Source organism: Microtus ochrogaster, chromosome 6 (assembly GCF_000317375.1).
Source record: "Microtus ochrogaster isolate Prairie Vole_2 chromosome 6, MicOch1.0, whole genome shotgun sequence".
Lineage (NCBI taxonomy): Eukaryota > Metazoa > Chordata > Mammalia > Rodentia > Cricetidae > Microtus > Microtus ochrogaster.
In genome coordinates this window covers 7888369-7898156 of record NC_022013.1, presented here as the reverse complement: position 1 = coordinate 7898156, position 9788 = coordinate 7888369, and positions in this window count along the sequence as shown.

Sequence of the window (9788 nt, the reverse complement as noted above, 5' to 3'; positions counted from 1 at the left end):
AAAAATAAAAAATAAAAAAAAAATACCCACTAATGGTAGAAATGGAAAAAAAAAAGAAAAAAAAAAGAAAACAGAGTGGCCATCTACTAGAGATACCTTTTACCTCTCTTTTTTTCTCAGACCAAAAGGATGGTCCTGTCCTCAGACTATATCTTCAGACTGCAATGAGCTCCTGTCTCCTTCCACCTTATATTCCTCTTTTCACCCGGCCATGTCATATCGCTCCTGTCTCCACCACCACCCAAGTACTGGGTTATCTTTGTGTGAGCTCCATTTCTTTTATAGACTGGATCATTTCAGTGTAGTCCAGGGTGGCCTTGAACTAACGGAGATCCATCTGCTTCTCTCTCCAGAGTCCTAGGATTAAAGGTATATACCACCATTCCCTGGCTTCTAGTGGCTTAGTTCTGCATTCTGATATTCAGGCAAGCTTTATTTATTAAAATGCAAATAAAATTTCACTACATATAATTTTAAATTTAGGTAACATGAGAAAAAGCATGCTATACTCTGTGTCTGACGCATTTTTCTTAATATGACTATTTCCAGTTGCATCTATGTCCCTGCAAACATCATTCTTGTACTTTTCTTTATGGCTGGATAATATTTACTGTGTATATTTATATCTTTTCTCCACTCATGTTTTGATGTCAATCTATCCTAGTTATACTTACTGAATCATCAGGAAATGAGTTTTCCCGTTTCTCTGGCATATGTTGGTTTAGGGTACTTTGTGTATGTACCTCAATGTGGTATAGCTAGGTCAAGATGTCTTTCTATTTTCAGATTTTGAGGTACCTGATGTTGAGTCTCATAATAGCTGTAGCAGGTTTACATTACCACAAGTAGTAAATAAGAGTTCCCCTTTCTCCACACCCTTACTGTGTTTGTTGTCTTATGTTTCCATGGTGACAACTCTTCTACCTGGGATGCTAAGAAGTTACAAAGAGTTTTGATTTGCTCTCCTATGAAAAACAGCTGAACACTTTTTAAAGTATTTACTGGCATTCTGCAATTTTTCTCCTGGCATTTTTTTGTTCAGTTCATTATTTCCTTTAATTTGCTTGATGATTGGGGGGGGGGGGCTGCTGTTTTAATTTTATAGCTCTTAGTACATCTTTGATACTAATCTTCTGTCAGGTATATTTAACAGAGGTTTTCTCCAATTCTTTAGACTGCTTCTTCCCTCTGGTAGGTGTCTCCTTTTTTCTGTTTGAAGCATTGTGATTTCATGTAATCCCACTTGTCAATTCTTGATTATATCTGGCATGGACTTTTAGATTATTTCAGAACATCTTTGACTATGCTTTCATATTGAATTTCCCCCCATCTTTTCCTCTGGTAATTTCAGCATTTCAGGTCTTACATTATAATTTCTGATCCATTTAAAATCATTTTCTGTTCAGAGAAAAGAAATGAATGTGGCATCTTTCATAATATGGAAATCCATTTTTCTGTTCAAAAAGTGTTGACAGAGGTTTCTGTCTTGTCTGGTCCTGCAGCCATTCAGCCCCAAAGAAACACACATAGGTCTACATTAATTATAAACTGGTTGGCCTATTAACTTCTTATTAACTCCTGTAACTTATATTAGCCCATAATACTTGTCTTCCCAGAATTCTTTTGTTTTTCTAGCCCTGCCTGTACTTCCTGCCTGGTTGCCCCACCTATACTTTCTGCCTGGCTATTGGCTTATCAGCCTTTTCTTAAAAATAATACAGGTAACAGGATAAAAGACCACAGCAAAGAAATAGTCCTTTCCCCAATCTATGTTCCTGGTATGCTTTTCAATAATAAGTGACTCCATTCTAAGCCATCCTTAGTATCTCCTCAAAATGATAATTTGTGGGGTTGTGGGTCACAAACCCTGTAAGAACATCAGGAAACACAGATATTTACATTAGAATTCGTAACAGTAGCAAAATTACAGTTATGATGTAGCAACGAAAATAATTTTACAGGGCTGGAGAGATGGACTCAGAGTTTAAGAGCACTGGCTACTCTTCCAGATGTCCTAATTTCAATTCCCAGCGGTTGCTCACAACCATATAATGAGATCTGGTGCCCTCTTCTAGCGTGCAGGCATACATGCAGGCAGAATACTATATACATAACAAATAAATCTTAAAAAAAGAACAAGTGAAAAAAATAAGTGACTCCACTGTGTGGGGTTATCTGGACCTCTATTGCATTCTATTAAAATTTATGTCTGTTTTGTGATAGCACCATGATGGTATTGTCCGTACGGCCTTGTGACACAATTTGAGATCAAGTAATGTGATGCCCACCATTGTTCTTCTGTTGAAGATCGTTTTGGCTCTTCAGGGTCTTTGGCACTTTTGTGTAGATTTCCCCTTTGTTTACTTCTGTGAAGAATGCTATTGGCATTTTCATGGAATTTGCAAAGGATCAATATAATGCCTTCTGTAATATATCTCTATTCACAATATTAACTTTGCACATTTATAAGCATGGAGAATCTTTCTATCTTTGATTGTCTTCTTCAGTTTTTTTGATCAGCGCCTTAAGATTTTTTTTCTATTTTTATTTTATTTAAAAAGAAACAAAAAACCTATCTTTTTCATTTCCTCTCCCTCCCCTCCTCACACTCCTTCTAACTTTCTGCCAACCCCACCCCCATCCACTCCTCAGAGAGGGTAAGGCACATTGCTTTGAGGAAGGACCAAGCCCCTCCCTACTATATCTAGGATGAGAAAGGTATTCCTCCAAAGAGAATGGGCTACAAAAAGCCAGTACAAGTAAATCCTTGTGTCACTGCCAGTGACTCCGCAGTCTGCCCCAAGCCTACATCTGCCACCCGCATTCTTAGGGCCTCCTTTGGTCCTATGCTGGTTCCTTCCTTGTCTTGCCAGAGTTGATGAGCTCCCATTAGCTCAGGTAAGATATTTCAGTGAGTATCCGCATCATGGTCTTGACCTCTTTGCTCATATTCTCACTCCTCCCACTCTTCATCTGGATTTTGGGAGCTCAGCCCAGTGCTCTGCTCTGACTCTCTGCGTCTGCTTCCACCAGTTGCTGGATGAAGGCTTTATGGTTACTTTAAGATAATCATTAATCTGATTACAGGGCAAGGCCGGTTTGGGCACCCTCTCCATTATTGCTTAGGATCTTAGAAAACTTGAACAATCACTTTGGGAATCAGTATGGCAGTTTCTTAGAAAATTTGGAATTAACCTCCCTCAGGACCTAGCAATATCGCTCTTGGACATATACCCAAAGGATGTTCAATCATACTACAAGGACATTTGTTCAATTATGTTCACAGCGGCATTATTTGTAATAGCCAGAAACTGGAAACAACCTAAATGCCCCTCAACTGGATAAATGGATAAAGAAAATGTGGTACATCTACACAATGGAGTACTACTCAGCAGTAATAAACAATGACATCTTGAAACTTGCATGCAAATGGATGGAACTAGAAAAAAAAAACACCCTGAGTTAACCCAGACCCAGAAAGATGAGTATGGTATGTACTCACTCATAAGTGGATAATAGTTGTAAATCAAAGGATACAGAGCCTATAGTCCATGACCCCAGAGAAGTTAAGTAACAAAGAGAACCCTAAGAGTAACTTATATAGATCCTCCCTGTAAAGGGGAAATAGACAAGATCTCCTGAAAAAATTAGGAGCTTGGGAGTTGGGGAGAAGGGAGGGCAGAAGGGGAGGAGGAAAAGAGAAGGGGAGAGGAGAAGAGAACCTGAGGAAACAGGATAGTCAAGATGGGGTGAGGACAGAGATGGAGAGTAAGGAAAGAGATATCTTGATTGAGCGCTGCATTATGGGGTTAGCAAGAAACATGGCGCTCGAGAAATTCCCAGGAGCCCTTAAGATATTTTTATACACATCTTTCACTGTTTTGATTAGTAATTACTCCCAAGTGTTACACTCTTTTATGAAGCAAAGGTTAATGGAATTGTTTTCCCTGTTATCTTTTTGATAAATTAGCTTTTGGCATGTAAAAGTTACACAAAAGATTTTACAGTGGTGGAAAAATTAAAATTGTAATATGAAAGTAGAATAGAGCATAAAATCAAAGTACACTAAAAATGAGATAAAGCAAAAATATTGCTAAATGTGGAAAGAGTAGAAAGAAAAGCAAATAGAGGGGACTGGAGAGATGACACAGGGGTTAAGATCACTGGCTGCTCTTCCAGAGGTCCTGTGTTCAATTCACAGCAACCACAAGGTGACCCACAACCATCTATGAGGTCTGATGCTTTCTTCTGGCATTCATGTATATACATGTAGAAGCACTCATTCTTAAAATATGAATAAATAATATTTTAAAAATTAGAAAAGAAAAAGAGCTAATAGAATTCAGGAGTAAAAGAAAGGAAAGAAAAAAATTTGCCCTCAGTGGGGATAACAAATGCAAAAACAAAAATAAAGTATAATTAGGTAAAAATTCTGGCAAATATGTGGGAAATAAAAAATAATAATACATACATGCATGCACATGTATGCACACATGACATGCATATACACATAAAAGAGACAAAAATGTAAATTATTACATGATCAAACAATTTGATTTTGAGTCCTCAGAAACAGGTAGCAGATGGTTTTTTGAGGTAGGAATGGCGGGTTGAACTTACACACTCTTGTGAATAGTTTATTCACCCATTGAGTTTATATTGGACAACTTTCTGCTATCCACCAGAGATGTCTTCATAGTGGCAATTTTTTATTTGTGTACCAGAGGCTCCACTGGCCATTGTTAACTTATGTTGGTAGATACTGTCATCCTCCTGATATCCTCAGATCATATCCTCAGATTATCTACTCCCTGTAGTGGCTCATATTTTAGCTATGGCAAGGTTGGGTCTGTTTATATATACATATGTGTATAGAAAAATGTAGAATGGATGTCATTGATAAGTAGTTACCTATTTACTGCTTGAGGAAAGTTGCTGTATGCATTTTTAGTACATTCAAATTATAATTGTGTTTCAAAGGAGCCATCCGTGTCTGAGATCATAAATCGAATAAATCTTTATGATCTTCAGTTTCTGGAATTGACTGAATTAAGTCCTGTCATTTAAAGCTGTCAAAATAGTACAGTGCAGTAGGTGCTGGGAAAGATGCCTTTATGCAGCTGTGCCCCTCTGGCTTCAATGATATTGATAATGATCCCTTACCTGCAATAACCATGGCTTTAGTAAGGTGTAATTCAGGTTCTGTATAGCATACCTTGCTGTCAGAGTGTAGCAAGCCCAAATAATCCCCTAATCTTTTCTTTTTGTTCATGGTCATTTATCAATCAACACGGGTCAGTAGGTCGACCATAATGGAGTGCTCTGAGAACAGACACCACTGTTGACACATTAGGTACTTTCTGGACCTTGCTAGTAGCTAAGGTGTTTTTGTTGTTCCTGCTGTTGCTACTGATTTTTATTATTTTAAAATGGGAAATAGCACATTATTTTGAGAATATTCACCTTGTATTCAAATTACATTCTGGTGTGCTCCTGGTTTATATATGTGTTTATATGAGTGAGAACATGTGTCCAGTGACCTCTGCATATGCATGTATGAGCTTGTAGAGGCGAGAAAACAATGTTAAGTGTCTTCCTAAGCTCTTCTTTACCTCATTTCTTTGAGATGAGTGTCTCTTGAACCCAAAGCTTCCCAGTTTGCGAGGTTGGCTGCCCAGTGAGCCCTAGGCATCATTTTGTCTCTTTGCAGTACTGGGATTACAGTTGTGTGCGGCCTTGCAAGATTTTAATAGGTCCTGTTAATCATCCTCTTGTTCCACAGGGAGCACTTATCCGTGGGCCACATTCACAGCCCCTTCAAAACAACTATTTAATGTGATACTTAGTTTTTAAGATAGGAAAGAAATACTATGATGAGGAACTGACAAATTATAAAAGGAAAAACTTTCACTCACAATAGTATGTGGATTCTTACCCCGATAGCAGGAGATATATCCTGTTCATCAAGCCAGTGAGAAGATTATTAGCCTAGGATAAATGAACAATGTAGGAAATAACTTCCCTGACCAATCTAAAAGAAGACTGCAGAGCCTATAGTCTGTGTAGGGAAAGAATTATGTATCTCAGCACAGGACAAGTGGGGATAAAAAAAGTAGAATACATTGTGGACTGGAGGGAGACACATTAGCTACTTTCCTGTTACTGTGATAAAATATACTAAAGGGAGAAGTTTATTTTAGCTCATGGCTCCAGAAGAGGGAGACATGGCAGCAGTGGGTATAAGCAGGAAACTGGAGGGTCACATCCCTTCTGTGTATAGGAAGAATTAGTAAGCAGACAGTGGGGTGGAGAATCTATGAAAACTCAGATGCCTCCCTCAGTGATATACTTCCTCCGGAAAGCTCTACCTCCTCAAGGTTCTGATACCTTCCCAAATGGCTCCACCAATGGAAGATCACACGTGCAAATGCAGGAGCCCCTGGGGACCTTTCTCATTCAAACCACCCAGGAGGTAAATTGTTGCCCCTTTACAAATAAATACAGACATTTAGAATGATAATCAGTTGATTGTAAAGACTGATTTTCATTTGGTGAAATTGGAAAGTGGTGTGGTAGTTCATAGCAAAATTGTAGAAGGAGATACTGAAGATCAAGACTGACACACCATCAAGAGTGGTCCAGGAGAAGAAAATCTTGTTAGATAGTCAACCGCTCTGTTCAGCTTATTTCATGATTAATATATTATTAACATTTACTCAAATGTAAAATATCAGAGATACACTAACATTTTAGTATCTTCAATAATTTTTAGGAGGTTTCTCTAAACATAATTTTAATTTCTTAACCCTCCTCAATTTATATTTCTCTTAATATTTTTATTTATTATTTGGGAATTTTATGTCTTAAACCATGACCACACTGACTTTTGAGTCCTTCCATGTCTTCCCTCGCCACTATTATGACATGCCCCCTCCAAAAATAAAAAGAAGAAAAAAGGGGGGAAAAAGTTCAATTTATGTTGCCCATATACTCACTGGAGTGAGCATGGCCAAAATTCCAGTGGGTAGCCCCTTAAAGACACTCAAATGCTTCCCTACACAAACCCGTCAGAAGCTATCACTTGTGGATAACAATATTTCATCATTCTTATCACAGTTTTTAAGAATTCCCTTTGGTGGCTGTTACTTTGTGATGTGTCTAGGGTGCAAGTAGGCATTATCACAGAAGCATTCCATCTCTCTCTTTTTCAGCCCTGATTCTTCAGTCATCAATGCCATGGCAAAGGCAATTTCCTTGCCTTTTACAGTCAGCAGGGGCATGGAACATGGACCCTATATCTTCTCTGGAGATAGCCTGGACCACACACATCCACATGGTCTCTGGAGACAGCCTGGACCTCACACATCCACGTGGTCTCTGGAGACAGCCTGGACCACACATATCCACAGTCTCTGGTATCAGCACTTGCCACAGACAGGCCTCAGCAGGCATCACAGGCCAAGGATTTCAACATGGTCTTAGGTGACAACATTGGTCACTCGTAACAACATGGCCTCAGCAGCAGCAGAGTGTACATACATCAATACGGCTTCAGATAAAATCCCAGACTAAGGATGCCTGTATGGCCTTCAGTGATAATTCTGACCAGGGACATCAACATGGTTCCTGGTTACTGTAGGACCACAGACATCCATGTGATCCATGAACTTCAACACAGCCTGGGGCAGCAGATGATGGATACCCAAGTGGCCTCCAGGGGCAGCACAGACTTTAGAGGTCTTTCAAGAAACCATTCTTCATCTTGGACACCCTGTTATTGTTGAGAACCAGAGAGTTCCTCTGGCTGGGCAGTGTGTCAGCTCGACATGAAAATATTCATTGCAATGAATCATTGGTCTGGTTCAAGGTTCCTGGCTTCTGAAGTATCATAACCATTACCAAGACTCATCTTGGATATCCTACTGTTGCCAGAGTCATGATGATCCTGCGTCTTTGATTTGGCACTGAATCCAGCAGCTCTTAGATGGGGTACATGTTGTGTTGGACTGACTTAAAGTGCTAGATCTGGGCCTGGATGGAAGCTGAGTTAAACAGCCAGGTCTGGCTTCTGCCAGCACAATATCAATAATTAATTGTAAATACTCTCAGTACCCCTGGTCAATACATTGATAAAACCCTGTCCTTATTCTCTTTGAATTAAAGAAAAATATCTAAACTTTACCAAAGAGTCTATGCCAATGGAAATAGCTTTGTAGTTGTTTCTTAGTGTTTTGAGAACACTGCAATGAGACCAGTCAAGACTTGATTTTCTTCCCTGTCATGAGATGAATAAGGTGGGAACAGGTATTGACATGGTACAGTCAAAAGTTAAATGTGTGTATGTGTGCCCATGTATATGGAGGACAGAGAACAACTTCAGAGGCTCTCTCTCAAGCTCAGTTCAAGTTTTATTTTTTAAAAACAAGAGTGCTCATTGATCTGGAACTCATTTTGTATCTCTGCTTTCCCATCCCTGGCACTGTAAGCATCTACTCTCAAGTCTGACTGAAAACATATTCTTGTGCTTGCAAAGTAAGCATTTTTACCAACTGAAGAATCCCTCAGCACCTAGATATTAGGTATTTCAGGCCTGGTGTAAGAGTTCCTCTTCTCATCTACATAAGTGCTTGAGTGTGCATTAACCTGCCTACACATTCAGTTGTTTTCTGGAATGGTAATTTAGTCAGATTAGTAACTTAAAGATGAATAAATTAATGTTGGATTTAATTCTTTGGAGGCCAGAAGCCATGATCTCTTGGAGAAAATGTACAAGGGGTATTATGACAATGGAAGATCACCAAAAAGCCTAAATAGGACATGGAATCTATAGAATCTGTAGGATTCTAGTGTTTTGTTCTGACTATTCCAGATTTTATAACCTTCTACTGAGTTATTATTTTATTTTTAAAGATTTGGACATTCATCAGTCTTGACTTTATTGAGATGTTCTCTACTCTCATAAAGCAAAGCCATGAGGAACTGCTCTTGGGTGTGAAAAATCCCTAAGGTGCCTGTTACAACACAGGCAGGTCATGACAGAAAACAGTGCCTTCTGGATAGGACAATGTATATCAAACAATGGTACATGTGAGTGTTTCAGATTCAGGCCACTAAAGCAATAACTGGTAGATGGTGAATCAGTTTTTTTGCTTGAACATAAGACTGGAAACAAACCATCAAAACCAGATGTTTCTAAAAATATGACAAGCAGAACTGAGAGGACAAGGCAGGGGAAGAGGACTGGGAAGAACCAGTATGAAGCACAAGGAGCAGTTGAGCAGTTTTCAAGGTCTGAACTGTGTTTCTGCAGATAACTCTTACTTTTTAGGTGGCATCAGAGGACTGGAGACTCCCGTATGTCAGCAGAGGTTGGAATGTGGTTGTCATATAGACCATACCTTACACTGTACATTTCCGTGTTTTCACATGTCTAAGTATTAATGTTATCTTTCTATTGCAGATGGTAATGTCTAAATGGCTAAGTCTTTACTTCCTAACAGGGTATTTGTAGCATTTTACCTGGTGTTATAAGTCATAAGCTTAGCCCAAGATGATGTCATTAAGTAATCTGTTCCTCTCAAGTCTTGTGCCTACTTTGATGTGTTATTTTTTTCTGTTGGTTCATATAATCTGATGGACTTTGAATTAAAAGCAATGAAAATCACATTAGTTTGCTCAGAGATGAGAAGTTATGTAATGGAATGGTGCTACCAGAACTTCATTTCTTAATGTCTAGTTCTTTTTTTTTTTTTCTTTATTTATTTATTGAGGATTTCCGCCTCCTCCCC